The following is a 24,971-nucleotide window of genomic DNA, read 5'->3' on the forward strand; positions in this document are numbered from 1 at the left end:
TTTTCTCCAACTGCCGTCTCGACCGGCTGGATCCTACATTGAAGCTGCAGATTCCATCGAACTTCTTCCGCCGTGATGCAAGTTTACTGCGCCGCCTCTGTTAAGGAGTGGCTTTTACGAAAGCCTGCTCATTCCTTACTGGAATGACCTACACACCAATTTGTGACTCGTGCAAATGTGAAGAGGCGATCGAGCACGTGTTGCGTCTTTGTGATCTCTATGAGACCGAACGCTTTGTTCTTGGGAGGATGTTAAACCGATTAGATAGGAGACCATTTTCAGAGGCCAAGATTATTGGACCATGGCCCCACGCGACGCAGGCTTGCAAAACGACGCGGGCGCTGCTAGGTTTCATGATATCGACTGGCCTCAGTGACCGATTGTAGGCGTCAAGTTAGGGACAACCGCACGTATTCACAATGGTAGTACCTTCTTCCCTCCTTCTCCTTTCTTTTATTCCCTTAAACACCTTCCTCTGTCTAGTGTAGTTAACTGGACGTGCGTCTGGTTGACCTTCCTATCTTTCCTTCCTTCTTTTCCCCCTCCTGTTTTTATTGTTGTTGTTGTGCGACTTCATGTCACAAATATAGTGTCCTGTTTCAGTTGCATGGAATCTTACAAAATGGTGAATTTTGTGAGGATATCTCCTGGTATTCTATCAAGTAATGTGTCTTTGTGAGCATTAGGAACTCGGTATCTTGCAAAATATAACAGATAATGAATAAGGATATCTTAAATAACTGCTCAATTAGCAATTATGGAGGAAACATTGCAATTCGGTAATCGAGGAGCCAAAGTCATATTAACTCAAGAAAACTTCATCTTTAAAGAAAATCGTCTTGGGTGCTAGTTCTGTCTATGGCCATGATTGCTGATTGCTGGGACTTTGACACTGCGGGAAGCCCGGTATGATTGTACCCAAAGACATATTACATAGTGCACCAAAGACGGCGATCTGTCTATCCACTATATTGCGAGTGCAGACCAAGAGAAGTGCAAGCTTTCCCTGGCACGGGCTTCATGGTGGCCTTCTCCTTTTTAGCATGGTCCAGGAATCGACGTGAAGAGAACTCGTGATTGGCATGTCACAGGATTGGCGACCGCGCAGGAAGAAAGCAGGTGGCGTTTTCTGATAGGGTAAAGAGGTCAGAGTCACTGACACGTTATATAATTTTCGTTTGGGTTCACGGCTGGCCACAGCCAAAAAACTGCACGTCGTAGTACCTACGACGATTTTTGTGAAGTTGTTGCTATAGGCAACATATGACTGTCGGGATCAATTTTGCAATTTTGCAATATCGCTAATTTAATCTTTATCTGTATTGACTGCCAAGCATTACAGTCTGACAGCAGATATGCAAATGCGCTCATCACAAGCACACGAGTACACGAGTACAGCACCCTGTGTTGCTTGACGCGGAAAATAATACAGCCTGTATATCTGCTACATTAGCGATCTACAAATCGAAGGGGAACGGCTGGGGCGGGGTGTCCGAGGCGGCTGTGCTGGTGCTGACACATCACCGCGCTCCACTCCCTTGAAATTTACGATATCCTCGCCTTCCTGACTACACGCGGGGGGGGGGGGGGTTGCTACAGACCTATGGGCCCCTGGTGCCAGACGACCTAGCTATGCTACTGGACTGGGCTCAGCTATGCTTGAAAGTAAAGGATACTGTTCTTTTAGGTGCGAAAACCGTGATCTGATTACGAGGGACGCCGTAGACTGCGAATTACTTACCGACTGGAGGCATATATTATGGGAATGCCGAGGGATAAATAACAATAAAGAAAACGAGGCCTCTAGCAGCAGCCTTCGCACGCGCTGGGAAGCCGCGCTGCTCGGCCCCGCCCTCGAAGATCAACTATGGGCCGCCCAGTGGGCCGAGGATGCCGCCAGGACCCAAGAACTCCTGGCCGTCACCTAGGCGGGGCCTTTGGCCCTCCCCACCAACTCGCAGGGCACACCATAAAGTTCTTTCCTCCTCCTGGGATTCATTAACGGATACCCAGTACGCGGTACACAGGCGCTCGAGCGTTTCTCTCACCATAGAAATATTTTTACTTACGAGTGCATGTGTCCCTAGCAGGAATCATGGCCATAGACAGAACTTCGATGGTGTCATCGGGTTAAAGAAAACGTTGACACGGCATGCGCCCCTTGTCTTTCAATATGTAGTGCTGTTTTTGTGGCTTCCCTACCGGACGGTGTAGGCATACTTTAGTTACCCGTTCAAACTGACACAGCACCTCTTGGCCAGTGATGGTTGCCCATGGCGACCGTACGCCAGAAGGAGGGGGACAGGAGTGCGAATGTTTTCAGAAAGGGGAAAATATGAATACGAACAACTATAATACGGCCATGTTGTAGTTACAAGAAACGAGCATTGAGAGGACTGTGAATTAAGGGTCCAACTCTGTCTAGGACGAACTTGTGCTAGGAAGAGCAAACAACACTCGAATTACCACAATAGCTGCCAGCGAAATCATTGGTTACCGAATTTCAACTCATGGCTCAACTTCGTAGGCTACATGTACATGTGTCACCTTAAAGTCCACGGTACAATAGCTGGTGCTCGCTTACACTCAAGAGCGTACAACGGTAACAGCTTTGCGGCAGATTCACTTTTACACGGTGGAATGGAGGCGGCTGTGTTTTATTGCGAAACCAATTATATGGACACTACAGGCGCATTTCTGCCATCGCTGTTGCCGTCGCCGTGAAGTTCCGTACGAAGTCCAATGGCGATAAAATTGTCACCGGGCGCCGTATGCTGTATTTGCGAGCGAAAGCCTACGAGGGTGGAATGGCAAACGCAGCTCAATCTCGCGTGTGCGAGCGAGGAAGGCGGTCCGCAAGCGCGCCCTCTCGTGTCGCGCGCGAGGCACGGGGGTGAGGCGAGGGAAGGGGGGGGGGGGTGTTATTCTCTGGCGGCTGCTGCTTACGGCGCGGCCGTATCTTGGAAGCAGCTTGCGACGTGGCAAAAGTGCGCGCGCGAACGAACCTCATCTTCAAAGCGATGTGCGATGTTTGCAGAGTGTGCGTGGTGCCGTAGCTTGGTATGCGCTCGCTTTCGACGTTCCATTCGCGCTGAAACGAGAAATACACGAAGGTCAAGTTGATCGCCGCTACTGCCGCGATTCCTCACTCCAGCATCTTGACAGCGAGTTTCCGCACTCATCGAGCGAGATGTGTTCATGTTAATCTGTGCGCGCGTGACACCTTGCTTGTTAATTTACTTGAAACACGTTGGCGGGCTAGTTCCTTTGAATTCATGATAGAATGTGTAAGCGCGACTGAACGAGGATGTAGAAAGAAACAGACTCACAGAGACAGAACTGTCTCTGTGTGCGTCTGTTTCCTTCTATGTCCTCTTTCAACCGCGATTCCATATTATGCCATTAATAATTTAGTTAGTAATGTTTACAAGTTTATACGGCTGATAAAACTAATATTCTTACATGTTATAGCTATCTACTAATTTGTTATCGCAATCGGTGCTTCGCCTTTCGGGCGCAACTGCGAATTTTTGAAAAGGAGGGCGAGTCAACTCATTACATAATATTTGGCAGTAGTAAAATCAAGTTTGATACAATAGCTAGCCGTCGAAGTCACAATTGTTGCGGATACATTGTTAGTATGAAGAAAATCAGGAACTCTGGAAATGCAGATGTAATTCTTACAATTAGGTGTCACATATGAAAAAAATTTGTCAATGAAAACCGAATCTTTCGTACGCAGATATCACTCAAACAGTACATGGGCATTCTGTAAAACAACTGGGTATTTAATTTGTAAATGTAACATCCTGCTGAAGATCACAAAATATTTACTAAAAAGATTACTTACCTATTTACTTATTTCTTGACGAAGATTTACCTACAAAATACCGTTTGCGTTGAATGGGAAGAGATGAGGAGCGAGGATAAAGTTGATATCAACAAGGGGCTGAGGCAGGGCTGCCCTTTATCCCCACTGCTGTTTATGATGTACATGGTGAGGACTGAGAGGGCGCTAGAAAAAAGTAATATCGGGTTTATTCTCTCATACAAACAGGCGGGTACAGTAGTAGAGCAGCAGCTTCGGGGTTTATTTTATGCGGACAATATTATGTTGCTGGCTAGCAAGCAATGATTTTCCATGTCTGGCTAATATCTGAAAACAGGAAGGCGGGACTTTAGGTTCGAAATTTAACGTTATAAATTCAGGTGTTATGGCATTCGATGAGAACAGTGAACAGACAGTGGCAATACAGGGCCAGGAAATACCTCGGGTAAAAGAATATATATACCTTGGTACATGGATAAACGAAGGCAATAGACATATGGAAACACAGGAAAAAGCAATAACAGTAAAGGGGAAGCGAAATGCAGCCATAATGAAGCACAGAGCGCTATGGGAATAGCATAGCTACGAGGTGCTCCAGGGTATGTGGAAAGGTGCAATGGTTCCAGGACGTACGTCTGGAAATGCGGTTGTTTGCTTTAAATCAAGGGTGCTATCAGGACTCGATGGCAACCAATGGTCAGTGGGTCGCCTCGCATCGGGCACTCAGGGGAAGGCTACAAATGAAGCTGTGCGGGCTGATATGGGCTGGACAAGTTTTGAAGTCAGGGAAGCTCACAGTAAAATTGATTATGAAGAACGACTAAGGAATATTGAAGAAAGTAAATTGTCTGGAAGAGTGTTGTGCTATTTGTGCAAAAAAAAAAAACATTGATTCACTGTGGAGGAAAAGAACTAGGAAGCTTACCAGCAAGTATGCGGCATGTAGGGTGAGCAACACAACGACAAAGTACGTCAAGCGGAAAGTCAGAGAGGCTGAAATAATCTCATGGGTGGTGGTAATGGAAAATAAACCTGCCATGAATAACTACTCAAGACGAAAAAAGGAAATCTGAAAAAGAAACAATTTAACATTTAAGGGAAGCTCATTTCTTTTGGAAGCGAGATCTGGATGCTGTATAACACGCACCTATAAAGCGAGATATAAGAACAAAGAAGAAGCATGTGCTTGCTGCGGCAAAGCTAGGGAAACGATGGAGCATGTTTTATTAGAATGTGAAGATATCTGCCAAGCGGTCGATTTAGGCACCACTGGACTCTGGCATGGGCAGGACATGTAATGAGGAGGGAAGATAACCGATGGTAATTAAGGCTTACGGACTGGATCCCAAGAGAAGGGAAGCGTAGCAGGGGGCGGCAGAAAGTTAGGTGGGCGGATGAGATTAACAAGTTTGCAAGGACGACATGGCCACAATTAGTACATGACCGGGGTTGTTGGAGAAGTATGGGAGAGGCCTTTGACCTGCATTGGGCGCAACCAGGATGATGATGATGATGATGATGATGATGATGTACTCCTTGAAGCCCTTGGGTTCAGTGAGAGGAGGGGGAAAGTAAACATCTCCGAAACAGAGATTAGTAAGAGTCGATTGGAAGATTGGTGGAAAAGTAGGGAAACGACAAAAAACGGAGATTTACGAAAACAAAGTTCACAATAGGCGGTCAGAAAATTTGACTATGGGAATGCATCCTGCGTTTTCTTTCCCTTTTTTTTCTTTTTTAAACTAGGTAGGACATTAGGCACTGTAATAGCAAGAGGTTAGTGGCGCAACCCACCGCCCCATTCCAAAGGGGACGCTCATAACATCCATCCATCCCTCCGGCTGGCATCCAAGTGCCGGACTTTACGCACTTTCCGTCTCACGGCAATGCATTGCGCTCCCCGCCGCTGAATGCACTGCTCCCTTCTGCTACACTGTAATTGTATTGCAACAGATAGCGGCGTGAACGCACCCTTGTATTGCTGGGGCTGGAAAAAAAAAAGTACTTATAGTTAATGATGCGGAAAAACCAAGTGGTCTCTTCTGTCATCTGCGACACGTATATAACATTGATCAAGAATGTTATTTTTGTTCAGTGACATCAAACTTTGCCCTGTTGTAACTTACAAACGGTTTTTTTTCTTTCTCAGTGTTTGTTCCCTCCTGACAATGTCGCGCTTTAGTCACTGCTTCCATGACCAGCCTTGCCGATGTCGGTGACATGTAGTTCTAGCCCGATTTTCCCCGATGCATCTCGCGCTATGCGACGCATTCGGATCGACTTTGTGGATAGCGGAACCATTAGCACAGCATATTTTCTAATTCTTTTATACGCCCTTCGCCTAGCGCAAGTGCACTATTGAGCTAATTGAACATCTCGAAGTAATATGCGTCAAAAAATTCCTAAAGTACGACTTCCGCACAACCTGCAGAGATGACAGCGTCAGACTCTAATTCGAATATAGGAAAAAAACAAATTTCTGCGACGCGTCAAATCAAACACAAAACCTTAAAGGTGCCGTGCCATTTGTTTTCTGCATGAGCAAAATAGCGAACGTGGACACGACAAATCCCAATCGAGTAAAGCCAGCACCTTCATCGTAAAATAAATAAAAAAAGAAGAAGTTAGAATTACGTGGCCGATGGCGCCATCGAAGCCCGACACCACAGCACAGCATTCCAATGCGCAAGCCATTGGGCCACACCCGAGCGCATACTTCCATTCGGCCGACGCCAACTACATCTCAGATGATAATCGCCGCCTGTTTCACATTGAGACGCACGGGTGTGAAAACTTGTACCTACTTGACTTTGCAGACACAGCAATCAAACAAAGACACAAAGAAAGAAATATGGAAAGAAACGGGTGTGCGCGAGAACGCACGTGCGCATGCACCCGGGCAGATGCGAAGGGGCTGCCGCGTTTGTGCAGCTTGCAACGTGGACGAATACGTTTAGACGGGGGCCTTCGGTACGACCGTGCACGGACATTGCAATAACGCCGAAGTTAACGCGTGTCTCGGCACTCTCTATGCATTTCAACAAAGCTTAGCTGCATGTAAATTCCAACAAGGTGATCTGGTTCTACCGTATGAGAGAGAGAGATAAGCCATAAGGAAAAGGCAGGGAAGTTAACCAGGTTGAGCCGGGTAGGTTACCCTGTGCTAGGCAAGCGCGAAAGAGGATTAAAATAGGAGAAGGGAGAAAGAAGGTCACAATCTCCACTCTTAAGCACATAAGCGTGCACCACTGAGTAAGTCACAGGCGGTCATACAGGCTGGTGCATTTCAAGAAACGCACCACTGTCTTGGTAGCCTTGCACGTAGCATGCGCACGAGGCCATGGGCTCAAGATGTTCTCATCTGTGAGAGCACGGTCGTCTAAGTGCTCCAAAGCTGTACGAAGGGCACTCTTCTCGTCCTCGTATGTCAGGCAGTCACACAGGATATGTTTGATCGTTTCTTCGGCATCACATCTGCTGCAATTGGGACTGTCCGCCATTGCAATTAGGAATGAGTAGGTGTTTGTGAAAGAAACACCTACTCGAAAGCAGCACAGCAGGGTTTCTTCCCGTCGGTTTTAACCAGGTAAAAGTTGCAATGTCATATGCGGTCCATGGCATATAGACGCCGGTTGGTAAACTCCGCTGTGTTACATTTCTTTGCCGTAATAATATCGGCAAGACAGCTGAGGTGCCGCGCTCCATCCGTTCTCGAAAATGGTATCGAGGTGCTTTCACACACATCATGTGCCTCACGGGCAGCTTTGTCGGCACTTTCATTGCCAGCAATGTTACATTGCCCTGGTAGCCACTGAAACAAAATGTCGTGACCTCCATCCACCGCTTGTTGGTAACGTAACCGTATCTCTGCTACCAAGTGTTCACGTTGGCTGTGGCGCAGAAATGATAAGAGTAATAGCAAGCCTGCTTTTGAATCACAGAATATAGACTAGTAATTTGGTGGTTGTTGCTGCACGTATAGCATTGCGCTAAGGAGGGCGGAAAGTTCGGATCCTGTCGATGTTGTGACGTAGCTGATCTTGAACTTCTTTCATATTGTAATTATGGGGTTTAACATGCCAAAACCACTTTCTGATTATGAGGCACGCCGTAGTGGAGGACTCCGGAAATTTCGACCACCTGGGGTTCTTTAACGTGCACCTAAATCTAAGTACACGGGTGTTTTCGCATTTCGCCCCCATCGAAATGCGGCCGCCGTGGCCGGGGTTCTTTCATATTGACATCTACGGAATGACCAGCGCACCAGCAGAGCTGGTTAGAGTCGAAGAGCTCTCTGTGTGAACGTGAACTCCATTGGAGTATGAGTCATGCAGTAGATGTAGAACGGCTTGATTCAGGGCACAAGTTGGCAAGTCGGACTTCTTTCCAACTCCTGGAATGAAAAGCCGCGCTTGTGGCTGCCGGAGAAACCACAAAGGACAAGGTGATCTTGCTGCAGGTAAAATTTTAATAACATCATAAGGTCATTTCGCATTTGTAACGCTGTCAAAAAGGATGTGTGCATGCTGCATCAATTGCTCTTGGATCCAAGGTTTTGCTCGCCTGGCCTTCTTAGTGGCTATCCTTATGCGCGCGGTATCGAGCAACTGTCCCTTCATTCACAATGACAACAGTGAAAATTACATCGAGGTAATTTATTAGGTTGCTCGCAACGGTTGTCCTTTAACCGGACGTCTTGGATGCTAGCGTAAAAGATGAATTGATCTGCTTTGATATAGCGCGCGGCTGTCAACGACAGAAGGAACTACCACCCCGCACAGCTGGCACGTGCAAGCAAGCTGCTGTTGCCGTGACACCGAGACATGCGCGCACTTCGCAACACTCATAGTTGGGCAGCCTTAATTAGGCAGCCTATGACCCACCCGGACCAAATTTACCAAATTTGTTTTACAATGTCATTAATTTACTTTGTTTACAGGAACCTCCCTGAGAAATCTTACGTCAATCCGAGCATTTTATCGCGTGTTTCTATTTTATTTTTTTTTGCTCTTTGCGCCGGCGGCCTTATATAGTACCGCTCGTTGCAGACGACATCGCCGGCTTTTCTACCTCATGCTACGTGTAATGCTTCCGCATTAAAGGAACACGGACGTGAGAGGCACGGATGTCGTAAAATATAAGTGGAGGTGCAGCGCACCCTGTCAGCGTTGTCGATGGCAAGGGCACCGAAACAACTGAGGCAACAACACTTGCAGAGGCCGCATACAGACAGCGGCAGAAGTAGTCACAGTTCTCGCCGCAAGAACCGGAGGCGAAAGAGCAACAGCACGTACTTACCGACTCACTGGCCACCTGCAGAAACTGCGAAACGCAAGAATCTCCAAGGAGGCGTTAGGCGTACCAGAAAATATGAGGAAATATGCCAGAAATGTACTTCGCTTGGACCCCGGATCAGGTATCGCTGACCGGGACTGCGCGCCACGAAGCGAGATCACACTTGCCGGGCCTTCCTGCCGGATGGATCGCGCAGACAGGATGGCGTTCCCGCTTGCACATCCCGTACTGATGAACCGCATGTACCCTGCGGAATACGATATGCTCTGCCCTTTTTGCAGAAGAGAAAAGGGCACCTTGCCCCACGCCTTAGGAGAGTGCACAGAATTCAAGACCCCCCCTCCTCCCCTTCCCACCAACACCCCCAATCCCCAACCCCTTGAGCGATGGGAGACCTTGTTATCCAGCCCCACCCTAGCGATTCAGCTCGCACTGACGTACAGGGGCCAGGAGCTGCTGGGAACATATGGGTCTCGCAACTAGGGAACCACCCGGCCTGGTGCCTGCGTGCACCACCGATTTATTTCGGGCCCAGTAAATGTTGCATCATCATCATCATCCCGCGAAATGCAAAAATATTACATGAAAATATAACACCAGATGTCACGTGGTAGTGACGACATCCTAAACAGAAGAATCTACCGAGCACCGCACCCCTAACTCAACAGAAGAGAAGCGGTAATCTTCAGATTACTGCAAACAAGTTCCTATGCACGCTGCACGTTACGGCACAGGATCGCGCCAACGCAACACCCATACTCTTGCAAGTTCCCCGGCGTCCCTAACAGCCTATCCGAAATAGTATGGGACGGTGGGTACCACACCGCCAACGCACGCAACAACCGAAGGCTAGTGGGAGCCCTAGAGGGCGGCCAGGGACCTACGGCATCCTTGGATGAGTTGCCCTACACAAAGGTGACTAGATGTCCAGGTTTAGGCGGGACACGTCTCGCTTTTACGGCTGTGATCCCGCCAGGCACACTCTCAAGTTCGAGCAATCGCCACAGAGGGCCAAAAATCAACTGCGTCGTGTTCCATTATGAAACACATAAGTGGAGCTGCTATAATTTGGTCGTATACGTTAACTTGTGCTTTTTAGCTAGGGGCGCTTAACGCGCCTGAATATTTTATCTATAAATGTACATATAATAACAGACGAACATAGTTACCATGTCAGTTTCTAGAAAATAAGTAGCTCATTTTTTTTATTAGACTTCTGTTATTAAACTCTGTGCTGTATTACTTGAATAAAGGTGTTAAGGCACCAACGTTCGATAAGCAAGAGCTCATTGGTACCGATTGCAGTTTAGGCCGTTTATGGATTCAATTTGTACGGCGGTAATATTTGTGAACAGGGTAGGGTGGTTGTTTTGTTTGAGCAACACTACGCAGGTTAGTTTTAATTATACTGCCATAATAATATCTGAGCCGGTTGATGCATCCAGCATTTGATAGCGGGCACCAAGCGAACGTGTTTAAATACGGTGAATTTTATCATCTGCGGCGTTTCACTGGCATGACGGCTACACGGCTTCCGTGGTTACTTAGGGATCTGCCGCGCCTGGCCACGTAATGACATGTTGCTTGAAAAAAAGAGTCGCAGTTCGCCCGAAAGGCGAAGCACCGATTGCGATGGCAAATTAGCAGATAGCCATAGGAAATAAGGATAACAGCTTTATCGACCTTATAAACTTGTGAACATTCGCTTACTAACTAAATTAACAATGGTATAATGAGTAAGCGCGACTGAACGAGGACGTATTCTCTGTGTGTCTGTTTCTACGTCCTCGTTCAGTCCCGCGTACACATTCTGCCATGGATTCAAACCAACTAGCCCGCAACGTGATTTAGCTAACTAACTAACTAACTAAAGCAAGGTGTCACGCGCGCACAGGTAAACGTGAACACATGTCGCTCGATGGGCGCGGAAGCATGCTGTCAAAAGGATGGAGTGAGGAATCGCGGCGGCGGCAGCAGCGATCGAATTGACGTTATTATATCTCTCGCTTCAACTCAAGCGAAACATCAAAATCAGAACGCACACGATGCTACCGGGACTGCGCGCACGATTGCAAACATTGCAGGTCGCGGTGAGGCCCGCACGGCCGCGCCGTAAAGCAGCAGCCGCCGGAGAGGAACGCTCGCACACCCCCACTCCCTATCTCACCTCACCCCCATGCCTCGCGCGCGGCAGGAGAGGACACGCTTCCGGCCCGCCTCCCTCGCTCGCACACACGAGATTGAGCCGCGTTCGCCGGCTCACCTTCACAGTCTTTCACTCGCACATGGAGCACGCGGCGCGCGGTGACCATTTTATTGGCCTTGTACATCATATGGAGCATCATGGCGATGGCAACGACAGAAATGTGCCTGGAGTCTCCATGTAATTGCTATCGGAATAAAATGTGCTAGCTAGCGCGAACATTCGTCGCTGGAACTGGGCGCAGTCTATTTCGAGACTACCCACGAAAGCAGGTTAACCTTGCAGCCTCTGGGACTGTGCGCCGGTGAGTAAATAAGCACTGCTTCCCATTTTCAACATTCGATTGCCCTGCGTGCGAGGCGTATAAAACTGATTCTTGTAGTCATTTCTTAAAAGCGCAAAATAAAAATAAATATAAAATTATTGCTCTTGCAAGACAATTCAAGCGAGGCTCTCGTTATTTTGCCACGTTGCTAACGTGCCTCAGACGGAGTATAGCATAAGTAATAAATAGTTCTAATAAATAAATAATTAATAAATAAATAAATAAATAATAGTTAATAAATAAATAACCTTTTTCTGCATAAATGATGCACTGCGATAAATTCACTGCACATTTGCGTCAAATATAGTTGCGGTGATACAGTTACAATAGTTGCACTTGGGGCGTGATAAGATGACCGTGTTTATTATGTAGAATCTGGCAGGAAAGATAGTCATTTAAACGAGGCTTCACTAAGCACAGCCCAAACAAATATACAACTGAAAGAAATGCACACGCTGTTGCGTTTCGCCTGCGACACGCGGTTTTGCCGGCGCGACTGCGGCGGGGCGGCAGACATTTTGGCCCGATCGTCGTCGCCGCAACGCTCCCCGCCAGGTGTTTCCAGGCGCGACTGCGGCGATGCGACCGCAAAGGATCACCCTCTCCTTCCAGTCATTGTGCCCGAACCAGGCGATGCGAAAGCAGGGATCACCCTCTCATTACAGTCATTGTGCCCGACCGGCAGCGCTACGACAGTGTGCGTCACCATTAGCCCATTGTACATTCACGTGCTCGTCTATTGAGGGGTTCCTTCTTGCCCTCAACTGCGAGAGTATAAAAACAGCTGCCCCCGGACGCCAAAAGGAGGGCTCCGATTTCTTCTGTTGAGTAAAGTGCTCTCCCGTCTCTCTACTTCGGTCAAACCTGACCGCCAACTCTTTGCGATGTTAAAATAAACAAGTTGTTTTGTTGTTACCAGTCGACTCATGCTTTGCCGGGACCTTCGGATGCTTCCAGTTGTACCCCAGGCCGCCAGGCCAACGCTACCCTTGGGGCTTGCGACCCAGGTACAACCACGGGCGTCAGCACCGAGATCCCAACAGATCGTACCAGCGGTGCGATCCAAACATCTGGTTGGCAGCGGTGAGATCGCCTCCGACTTCAAACAACTGTCTGCCAGCGGTGAGATCGCGACAACGGAGGCCAGCAGCGAAGAGATGCAGTTGACTGTATGCTGAGCAGCTCAACGACGATCCGGGAGCAGTGCAACGAGCCCTGTGTGATGACTGGTTGCCTGCAGCGGAACGACTGCGCTGGACTCTTGGCTGCGAGGTTTGGTGAGTGCGGGACTTTCTTCTTCTGAGCTTTGCCAGGCTTTTGTTAGTGTCAGAAACAGAGCTGGTAATTGTGGTTGTCGTTGCTGCCGGGTTAGTTTGCGGCAAGACAATAGTAAGCAGTAGAGAAAGCAGCATTCAGAGCAGCCATGGATTTGAAGTCGTTGCGCAAACCGAAATTGTTGGAGCTTGCAAGAGAGTTGGGTCTGGATGTCTCGGACAAACTCAGAAAACCAGAACTGCTAAAGGCTATTCTTGAGTTAGAGGCTGAGGATGACGAGCTGTCGGAATGCCTTGAGACTATTGAGGAGAGGTCAAAAAGACAGGAGCGCGAACTTAAAGAGCAAAAAGAGAGACAGGAGCGCGAACTTAAAGAACAGAAAGAAAAAGAAGAGCGTGAACGTAAAGAACAGAAAGAGCGAGAGCAACAAGAGAAAAAAGAAGAGCGCGAACACGCTTTGGAAATGAAGCGTCTCGAGGTAGAGATGGAACGCGCTCGTAATGGAAGTCAGGCACACGGTGCAGGAGAACGCGTATTGTTCAAAATGACTGACCTGATGCGGCCGTTTAAGCTTGGAGAGGACATTGGTTTGTTCCTGGTTAACTTTGAGCGAACGTGCGAGAAGCAGGGGTTCTCTCGGGAAACGTGGCCACAGCGCTTGCTCACTTTGTTACCCGGCGAGGCGGCCGACGTAGTCGCTCGCTTGGATAGAGAGGAGGCAGAGGATTTCGACACAGTGAAATCGAGTCTTCTAAAAAAGTACCGGCTGTCTGCGGAGGCGTTCCGTCGGAAGTTTCGGGAAAATGAGAAAGGCAAAAGTGAGTCATATACAGAGTTTGCGTATAGGCTTATGTCAAACATGCAGGAGTGGCTCAAAGAAGAGAAAGCGTTTGGTGACCACGATAAAGTTCTGCAGTGCTTCGGGCTAGAACAGTTTTATAGTCGGTTACCGGAGAACGTGCGATACTGGGTCTTGGATAGGCCAGACGTTTGTACGGTGGCTAAAGCCGCTGAGCTAGCCGAGGAGTTTGTGACGCGTCGGGCTCGCGGAGCTAAGGACGGTCAAAAGGGTGAATTTGGCTCGAAGTTTGAGAGGCCGAGGTTCACGCCCATGAGATTAAAGGGGGACACGCGTAGGGAGGATGCGAGTGAAAGCAGTCCGACCAAACGTAAAGAGACGGCGGCAGCCAAACGCAGAAAGCGGTTCGAGATGAGGCAAGCGCGCGTTTGTTATACGTGCCAGAAGCCGGGTCACTTTTCGGCGCAGTGTCCGGAAACAACACCAAAAGTTGTGTTTTTTTCAATAGGCAGCACTGACGAGAACATGAAGCTTCTCGAGCCTTACATGCGAGACCTCCTCGTGAACGGGAAAGAGTGCCGAGTGCTTCGCGATTCCGCAGCTACGATGGATGTAGTTCACCCGTCTTATGTAGAACCCCATATGTTCACGGGCGAGTGCGCGTGGATCAAGCAAGCCGTGGAAGCTCATAGCGTGTGTCTGCCGGTAGCAAAAGTGCTTATTGAAGGACCTTTCTGAGCGCTTGAGACGGAGGCGGCAGTGTCATCTATGCTGCCACCCCAGTACCCGTACCTATTTTCAAACAGGTCCGATCACCTCCTGCGCGAGAAGGGGCTTTTGTTTGGTGAAGCTAGTGTTCAGGCCTTAACCAGATCGAAGGTTCGGGAGCTCGCTGCAAAGGCGGTAGTTGCGGGGCCGACGTTATCAAACAACGAAAAAGGGTCAGAGGCGCAGCAAGCCGATATTCAGAGCACGCCCGAACTGAATAAAATTGAGCCTGTAGCGTTGAAGGCGCCAGATACTGGAGAGGAAACGCCCGACACGGGAAAGTTAGAAGAGCTATCTACTGATTTACTCATCGCGCCTACGTCAGACGGACTTGATAGGTTGCTAAAAGTCAGCCGGTCGGCTTTGATAGCCGAGCAAAAGAAGGATGGTAGCCTAGAAAACATACGCTGCAATGTCAAGGAAGGTATCGCCAGGAAAAATGCGCGTTTTGTGGAAAGAGGTGGAGTCCTGTACCGGAAGTATCTAGACCGAAGAGGAGTGGAGTTCGATCAGCTGATCGTGCCTCAATGCTATCGTCAGGATCTGTTGCGCTTGTCGCATGGGGGTTCGTGGTCCGGACACCTAGGAGTTAAGAAAACTAAGGACCGTCTCTTGCAAGAGTACTATTGGCCAGGGTGTTTTCGGGACGCAGACCACTTCGTGAGGTCATGTGACACCTGTCAGCGGGTGGGCAAACCAGGGGACAAATCGAGGGCGCCGTTGAAATTGGTACCTATCATTACGGAGCCTTTAGGCGGCTCGTTATTGATACAGTGGGACCTCTGCCGGTAACAGCGACGGGGTACAGACACATTTTGACTGTGATCTGCCCAGCGACAAAGTTCCCTGAAGCAGTGCCGCTTAAAGAACTCAGCTCAGTTGAGATAGTTAATGCACTACTGTCCATATTTGCGCGAGTTGGTTTTCCTGCGGAAATCCAATCAGATCAGGGCACAGTGTTTACTAGCGCTTTGACGACAACTTTTCTCGAAAGGTGTGGGATAAAGCTGCTACACAGCTCAGTGTACCACCCACAGTCGAATTCCGTTGAGAAGCTCCACTCCGTCATGAAGCGCGTGTTGAGAGCGTTGTGTTTTGAACATCGAACTGACTGGGAGCTGTGTCTGCCTGGGGTGATGTTTGCTTTAAGGACCGCGCCGCATGCAGCTACGGGGTTTTCGCCAGCTGAACTGGTGTACGGTCGCTCGCTTCGGTCTCCGCTTCGCATGCTTCGAGAATCATGGGAAGGCAGGGGCGACGACCCAGTCGTGGTGGAGTACGTACTTAAGCTCCTCGAACGCTTAAGAAGGGCACAGGAGTTGTCAGGTGAAGCAATGACAAAGGCCCAGCAGAGGGCCAAGGTTTATTATGATCGGACAGCCAGGGCCCGTCGTTTTGAGGTGGGCGATGAGGTCATGATATTGCGCACATCACTAAACAACAAACTAGACGTGCAGTGGGAGGGCCCAGCACGAATTGTTCAGAAACTGTCGGACGTTAACTACGTGGTAAGTCTGCCAGGAAAGCGGAAAGCACAGCAAGTTTACCACTGTAATCTGCTCAAACCTTATAGACAAAGGGAAGCAGTGGTGTGCATGATGGTAAACGTTCCTGAAGAGCTTCCGGTCGAGCTTCCGGGACTAGGCTCAGTGACGAACAGGGAAGACACCGGTCAAGTCATTAGTGACCTTATCAGTAAAGCACCGATGTCGCCTGAGCGGAAAACCGAACTACACCAGCTCTTACAAGAGTTTCAAGGTCTGTTCTCTGAGAGGCCTGGTAGGACTTCTGTACTTACTCATGATATAGAACTTACCTCCCCAGAGCCAGCACGATCCAAGGCGTATCGGGTGTCACCCCGCCAGAGCGATATTATGGAGGCTGAGGTAAAGAAAATGCTACAGCTCGGTGTTATTGAGGCAGGTGAAAGTGATTATACCTCCCCTTTGATTTTAGTTGAGGTACCGGGCAAGGAACCTCGTCCTTGCGTCGACTACCGCAGGCTTAATTCCATCACTAAGGATCAAATTTATCCGATCCCTAACATCGAGGAGCGCCTTGAGAAAGTTAGTAGCGCTCAGTTTATTTCCACCCTAGATCTTGTCAGGGGTTATTGGCAGGTTCCACTTACAGAAGAGGCTAGTAGGTATGCGGCGTTCATTTCACCAATGGGAACATTCCGTCCTAAAGTGTTGAGTTTTGGTTTGAAGAACGCGCCATACTGTTTTTCAAGCCTCATGGATAAAGTGTTGCGGGGACAGCAAGAATTCGCTTTACCGTATCTAGACGACGTAGCGATATTCTCCGCATCCTGGTCTGAGCATATGGCACACTTGCGGGCAGTGCTAACCCGCCTGCGCGAAGCGGGCTTGACAGTAAAGGCTCCTAAGTGCCAGTTAGCACAGGCCGAGGTTGTCTACCTCGGTCACGTGATTGGTCAGGGTCGTCGCCGCCCCTCTGAAATAAAAGTGGCCGCTGTGCGAGACTTTCCGCAACCGCGCACAAAGACCGATATTCGGTCGTTCTTGGGTGTCGCCGGCTACTATCAGAGGTACATCCCTAGGTACTCTGATATCGCGGCTCCCCTGACGGATGCTCTAAGAAAGACAGAGCCTCAAACAGTCGTCTGGGACGACACAAAGGAAAGAGCTTTTAGCGCCCTAAAGAGTGCCCTAACAAGCCAGCCTGTGCTACGATCGCCAGACTATACAACAGGGTTCATTGTTCAGTGCGATGCTAGTGAGCGAGGCATGGGCGTTGTACTGTGCCAACGGGAAAATGGAGAAGTAGAACACCCCGTCCTGTATGCTAGTCGTAAGCTGACCAGTCGTGAGCAGGCGTATAGCGCCCCCGAGAAAGAGTGTGCGTGTCTCGTGTGGGCCGTTCAGAAATTGTCATGCTATCTAGCCGGCTCGAGGTTTATCATTGAGACGGATCACTGCCCTCTCCAATGGCTGCAGACCATCTCTCCCAAAAATGGCCGCCTCCTGCGCTGGAGCCTCGCTTTACAACAATATTCCTTTGAGGTGCGTTACAAAAAGGGGAGTCTCAACGGTAACGCCGATGGCTTAAGTCGAAGCCCCTAACGTAGGAATCAGCCTCAAAATTGTTGGTTACTGATGTTTTTCTTCCTGAGGCAGGATTTTTTTTAACATATTGCTTTTGTTTAGTGTTTCAAAGTGATGATATGCTTTCTAGTGCAATTTTCCAATTTGTGGACGCGTTCTGAGTGATGCTAGACTACTGTAAGGAACTAGGCAGTGGTATAAAAAGGGGAAAGCGCCTGGCAGGGCTTAGTGAGGGTTGTGCCGTGCTTGCTGACTGAGCGGTTGAGTTTCAGCGTAGTTCTAACGCTTGCCGGGAACGAGAACAAAAATGTGAACTCTCCCGAAGTCACTTTGCAGTGTCCCGTGCGAACCTGAACGAGAGAACGAGGCCTTCTCTGTGAGCTGCGCTCAAGAAACGTCGAGGGACGCCCGACTTCGGTTATAAGCATCATCGAGCGACATCCCTCCGGACAGCGGATGCAGTCCCCTGTCCATCGGGATCTCCTTCCCCCGGCGGGGCGGTCTGTTGCGTTTCGCCTGCGACACGCGGTTTTGCCGGCGCGACTGCGGCGGGGCGGCAGACATTTTGGCCCGATCGTCGTCGCCGCAACGCTCCCCGCCAGGTGTTTCCAGGCGCGACTGCGGCGATGCGACCGCAAAGGATCACCCTCTCCTTCCAGTCATTGTGCCCGAACCAGGCGATGCGAAAGCAGGGATCACCCTCTCATTACAGTCATTGTGCCCGACCGGCAGCGCTACGACAGTGTGCGTCACCATTAGCCCATTGTACATTCACGTGCTCGTCTATTGAGGGGTTCCTTCTTGCCCTCAACTGCGAGAGTATAAAAACAGCTGCCCCCGGACGCCAAAAGGAGGGCTCCGATTTCTTCTGTTGAGTAAAGTGCTCTCCCGTCTCTCTACTTCGGTCAAACCTGACCGCCAACTCTTTGCGATGTTAAAATAAACAAGTTGTTTTGTTGTTACCAGTCGACTCATGCTTTGCCGGGACCTTCGGATGCTTCCAGTTGTACCCCAGGCCGCCAGGCCAACGCTACCCTTGGGGCTTGCGACCCAGGTACAACCACGGGCGTCAGCACCGAGATCCCAACAGATCGTACCAGCGGTGCGATCCAAACAACGCAAAACAACGTTGTGTGTCTGATTTTCCCTGATGGAGCGTTTTGTGCAATGTTCTTAGTAATACATGAATCGCAATCCCACCCACACTTCCACCGTAGTAAGTGAGACTCTTTTTTTCTTTCGACTGTAGCGTCCAAGACGCTGCTCATATTTGTTCACCGCTTTGGACTCCATTGTCTCTGGACGTACAAGCCAACAGTGAATGCGTCACCAGTGGAAGTAACATCAAGGGCCAGAAACCTCACAAGGTATGTTTCTGAATACCTTAACTATAATGATGGTTTCTTCATTTATTGGACTAACTTCTGTTGAACCATTTCTTTCTTGTATGTTTGTCATAGATTCATTATTTAACTTTCCAGGAAGACGGGCAAGCGAGAGATTATTAGTCTGCAAGCTGCCCACCGCAAGCCACAAGAATCTCAGCGGTCACCATTATGACATCAGTACCTGGAACTATGTGCCCCACAACGAAATTTGCCACATAGAAGGGTGTGAGCCCTATCAGGAAAGCAGCAGTCTCCAGCTTTGTGTCGTATCGAGAGGCAACGATAAAATTTGACATACAAGCTTAGCTGCTTTTAAGGGCATTTTATAACAAACAGAGAAGTAGCATGTTGAGTCCCAACTTGTTTCTTCTCTAGTTAATATAGCGATGACGACCAGAACAGAAACGATGTAGCAGGCCTCCTACTTGATAATACACTGTCATCTGCTCTTTGCAAATCAGCTTGACGGGGATTACCACCAAATATCACCTGCTCCTTCACAACAATAATTTGTTACATGATAATGCAAAAAATTTTAAAACAATCAAAACACGCTCAGTGCAATATTGAGGAAATGATAATTCATGTTGATGAAACTCTGGCAGTCACTCTTCATTATATTGTTCTATATCTATAGGAAGTGCCCTCAGGGCCATAAGGCAGTAAAGAGGGGACTGTTTACAAAGTAGTAGAGTAAAGCAAACAACCTGGCCGCCTCTTTGCAGAGCTGACCTCGGGACCACTCCACCTCGAGGAAGAAGAGAGCGCCGGTCCCCCTCCTCCGTAGAGCACCCCTTTTCTGCCGCAGTGCTTGGCCTATTCAACGCAGAAATAAAGACGTATTAAAAAAACAAGTGCAGTGAGTTCTGGTAGTATAATAATTATCCTTATCATGCAATATTAGCCAATGTTTCGCGAAAACGTTTGTTATCGGTGATGGGTACGATACTTGAGGGTAGGCGATGTTATTCCTTCTATGTATGGAGTATGAAAGATTAACATAAAGACTTCGTGTAACATGAATCAATTCCTACCTTACTGCGATGATCGACACGGTTGTAAATTTACTGAGGGCGCAGTACGAAGTCATTGTGAAGTGTGGTGTGATTGAAAACTTTATTACATAGCGAAAGACAGGCGATATTGTTGTGCTTAGTTAGTGGAATAAGTGCTAGGTTTGTTTTGATTGAGGTTATACTCGCATTGCGATTATAATTAGGAAGAATGAAGCAAGTGGAGTTATTTTCTACTAGTTCTAGAGGAGTAATACGATTAACGTTGCTGGGATCCTATATTGCAGGTGCACATCCAAGTTTCTAGCGTATTAGAGTCTTATACGGTTGTAGCTTTAAACTAGACGGTGCTTTTGAAAAGTTGCACCGTGAGTGCCCGTGCATGTTATTAGCATTATGAATGATGTGCTCTAGATTAATGGTGCAACTTAAGTTCTTTGTAATGTGTGTACCAATATATATATATATATATATATATATATATATATATATATATATATATATATATATATATATATATATATATATATGACGTGACAAACTGTATGGGACCGTTGTTGAGATGGTAAGTGCTAGGATTAGAATTAGATTTAGATAAGCGCATTATTTTGCATTTCTTAATTACAGATGGTTCAGGTATTGTTTGTATGAAATCAATAACTAGGCTAGCCTTGCACCGTAAGAGGTAGCAAGAACAAGCAAGTTCACACAACCGGCCTACTCCACACTTATCAGACAAATAACTAAAAGCAATTTTTGTTTCTCTTGAAAGAGGAGATAACAAACCTGCAGACAGTGTTCCCAAAAGGTTTCATTGGGATAATAATTACATGGGCAATCCTAGAAACTTTTTGCCGCCGTCATCGGCGTCGACGCCGCTCCAGGTGCATGTCTGCCAACGGCGTCGCCGTGAGGTTGCGTATATTGTCAAAGGGTGATAACACCGTCTGCGCGCGTCGTATGTTATATGTGCGAGTGAAATGACGCAAGGGAAGCCGACGATTGCGGCTCCATTTGGCGCGCGCGAAGGAGAAAGCGCAGGGCAAACGCACCGTCTTCCGTCGTGGTGGGATGGGAGTGGGGAGACGGGGGCGGCGTTCTGCTCCGGGAGCAAGTGCGCATTTAGCGACTGGGCGCAAAGCGAACTGGCGATCGCGGCTCAATCTCGCGCGCCATATCTGGAGGAAAGCGGTGAGCAAGCGTGGAGGGTGGGGGGGGGGGGGGGGGGACGCCGCATCAACTTCGCTAAGAGGTGCGTACTCTGCACGGTCGCGTGCGCCTTATCTTGAAAGGGATCTGCAGACGGCTCATGCCTTCGTGCACGCTGTGTTCTACCCACTCTGGCGTCACTTCGCTCGCTGCTGCTTTCGCACTAGCGCAAACCAGCGCTTGGACAGCGAGTGTCCGCGCTCATCAAGGGTGATGTGTTCAAGTTTGCTTGCGCGCGCTGACACGATGCTTGTTAATCAGTTGGTAAGCGAATATTCCCAATACGGCTGATAAAACTACTATCCTTACTTCGTAAAGCTATCTACTAATTTGCTATCGCGATCGGAATGTCGCCTTTCGTGTGAAACTTCGACTTTAAAATTGATTCGCGGACATTGTCAAGCGCGGAAAATAAGCTGCTTCGTTGTATGTTCAGTAATACGTCAAAAAACCTCGTTGTAGTTACGGCAAGCTCTTGTCGCAGATCTTTCAGTGGCTGCCGGGACGTTTGCAAATCACCTCGCCAATGACGCTGCCCGTCGGGCTCAGGCTACTGCACCGACACTCACATTTATCGAGAGTATATCCTTCAAGTTTCTTGCAGTCTCATGCGCACCAGGACGCTGATTTACCGGAATACACCGCAGAACTCTAACCGTCGTTTATACAGCCTGAAATTGAAATTACCAGCAAACCTTTTGTCGTGACGCAACACTCCCGTGTCTGCTGTGGGTAGGAGTAGCATTCACTAATTCCTGCGACTGTCTGATTGGAATGGCGGACTCACCAATGTGCACTAAGTGCAAGTGTAAAGAGACCATCAATCATCTTCTGCGCCACTCTTCTCGTTTTGATAATCAACGCCAGATTCTCCAGCGTGTCTTGAATAGACTGGACGATAGGCCATTCATAGTAGCAAATGTCTTGGGAGCCTGGTCTCACAGTTCATCAGCTCCGAAAACCATTCGAGCGCTTTTAAAGCGAAAGCTTTACAGGCCGCGAGAGAGAGAGAGAGAGAGAGAGAGAAAGCAAGGGCAGGAAAGGCAGGGAGGTCAACCAGAAGAGCATCCGGTTTGCTACCCTACACTGGGTGTGGGGGAAATGGGAATAGAAAGAGGAAAAGGGAGAGAGTGAGCACTGAGTGCGTATGGGCGGGACACTATATGCACAGGGACACTATAAACCGTCTCTTAAACCGGTGCACCTCAAGTATTGCACTAATGCACGACTCGCTTTTCGTGCCAGTGACGGGTGTGGCCATGGTCCGAGTATCTTTGAATCGGTGAACGGTGTTAAGTCCAGTCGGTGCAATGTTTCCCGCAGAGCGAGGCGTTGTATATCGTAGCGGGGGCAGGTACACAATAGGTGCTCGATAGTCTCCTCGCATCCACAGGAATCGCACATCGGGCTCTCCGCCATTCCCAAACTATAGGAGTATGAGTTTGTGAACGCTACTCCCAGCCAGAAGCGGTACTGCAAGGTTGCTTCGCCGCGGGAAAGGCTAGATGGCAGTGGTTGCCATAGCGTGGGGTCCAGTTTATATAATCGGCAGGTGAAGGCACCTGAACTCCAGAGATCTTGCGACTTTTTTCGTGCATGTAGGTGAAGTTCCCTGGCAGCGTCCGACTTCGCCAAAGGTATTGAACGCGTCGGGTATCTTCGTGGATACCCAGATACAGGCCGCGAACTTGCAATTTCGCCGTGGCGGTGCTCCAATGAGGCACATGACGTGACAACGCGCGCCTCGCCGCGGATATTTCTCTCTCGCTCCCTAGTCACTACTGCGCAATCGCCACTAGTCGCACCGAGCGACAGGTGTTCCGCCGCTGCGCAGCGCCGCGCCTTTCAGCCGCTGCCATTTGGTATGACGTCACACCGAGTTTCTCGTCGTTGCGCTCGCCTCCACTCGCTTCGCCAGCTGCGTCGCATGCCTGATAACATGTCGGAGGATTGGAGAGGAGAGATCGCGTGCGCCGCAACCACAGTTGAGGCGGCAGTATGGACGGCGACAATTCTGATAAGCAGGAGGAGGCCCGGAATCGACATCGGAACGAGATGAAGAGGAAACGAATCGCCCAGGAAACAGACGAACAGCGGGCTGAATGACTGGCTAAACGCCGCAACACAGCTAGACACCCAGAATAACCTGGACTTGCAATCAAGAATAACCAAGACTGACCATGCTATGCCTTAGCCTTCGCTACGTATATCCTGGCATATCCGAGCTACGCCACTGCCAATTTTTTCAGTATCTGAAGGCTACAGACTTGATTGCCCGTCTATAGACATGCTGCACCTAGCTTAGTGTGTGTGTGTGTGTGTGTGCTAAGCCTTTCAGCGACATCATGGACCCTCTGGACGGCCCTTAGTTGATCCTGAAACAATAAACAATGGCTTTTGAATCCTTTCTCCCATTGTGTCCATTCTTCAACGAGGTTGGGGAGTGTAGCGGGACACCCCGCCACCATATGTCTGATTCCAATGATGCCATTACAATTGTTGCAGTCCATCTTAATCTCCCTCTCTGGATATATTTTATTAATGGTGTACGGTGTGGGATATGTGCCTGTTTGCAATAAGCGCAGGGAGACTACCTGAGCCCTGTTCAGTTTTGAACGTGGCAATAGGAATTACCTGCGTCCTAAATAGTAGTGTTTGGTAATGTCATTGTATGTTATTAAATTATCTCTACATTCCCTGGCTTGATGGTGAACGGTTCGGTTGTGACTGTCACGGTTAGCAAGTCCTCGTGCCAAGTCACGAGCAACCTCATTGAGGTTTACACGAGTCTTGTCCACTTTCCCCATATGCGCAGGAAACCATCGGATCTCTGTTCTCATAATTCCAATGTTTTCAGAAAATTTAGCTGCAACTCCAGCTACGTAGCCTTTATCAAAACACTTTATAGCGGATTTCGAATCACTGTAAATGCAGGCCCACTTATTACTCCTGATGGCTGGAGCAATTGCCACTTGTTCCGCCACCATGGGTCCTAGGTAAAAATAGTGATAGCATCTTGCACCTTCCTTTGATAATTTGAGACAATGGCGGTATATGCTTCTTTACCTTTCACCCAGGCAGCATCAACTATAGCTGCCAGTTGGTTCTGCTGCTCTATTTCCTGCAAGAGTGCTTTAGCTCTTGCCTTTTTCCTTGCGACATTATATTCTGGATGCATGTTTCTGGGGAGAGGCTTGGTTCTGATCTTGTTTCTAACGTCAGTCCTTAATTCTACTTCAGCCTCTATTGGGCTCCTTGATGTATTCAGTTCTGCACCTATTGCCTGTAATATGTTCCTGCCAGCTCGTGATTTTGTCAATCTTTCGTATTGCGCTAGCTGTTGGGCCTCCGCGATTTCTTCCATTGTGTCCTGCAGCCCTAGACAGCCCTAGGGCTCCTGGGCAGCCCTAGGGCTCCTTTAACGAGCTTCCTGAGCATCACAGGAAGTTTGTTAAGTTCTGCCTGCTTCCATTTGAATAATCCAGCCACATAAGTGAAGTGACAAAGAGCAAAAGCGTGTAGTAGCCTCAAAGCGCTGTCTTCTCCCAAGCCTCTGTGTCTACTGGTCATTCATCTTACTAACCTAATGACTTCATCTGTTTTATTCGAGATATGTTGTATTGTTGTATAGTTAGCATTGTTTCCGTCTATGTGATACCCAAGAACCTTGATTTTTGCAACTAGCCTGATTGCGGATCCTTCATGAGTGTATAAGCACACTCTTGGCTCATCTTCCGGAATGTAACCTCTTGGTTTACGACCTTTTCTGCGATGTTTAATGACCAAGAGTTCTGATTTG

This window comes from Dermacentor variabilis, chromosome 3, assembly GCF_050947875.1.
Source record: "Dermacentor variabilis isolate Ectoservices chromosome 3, ASM5094787v1, whole genome shotgun sequence".
In the NCBI taxonomy this organism is placed as follows: domain Eukaryota; kingdom Metazoa; phylum Arthropoda; class Arachnida; order Ixodida; family Ixodidae; genus Dermacentor; species Dermacentor variabilis.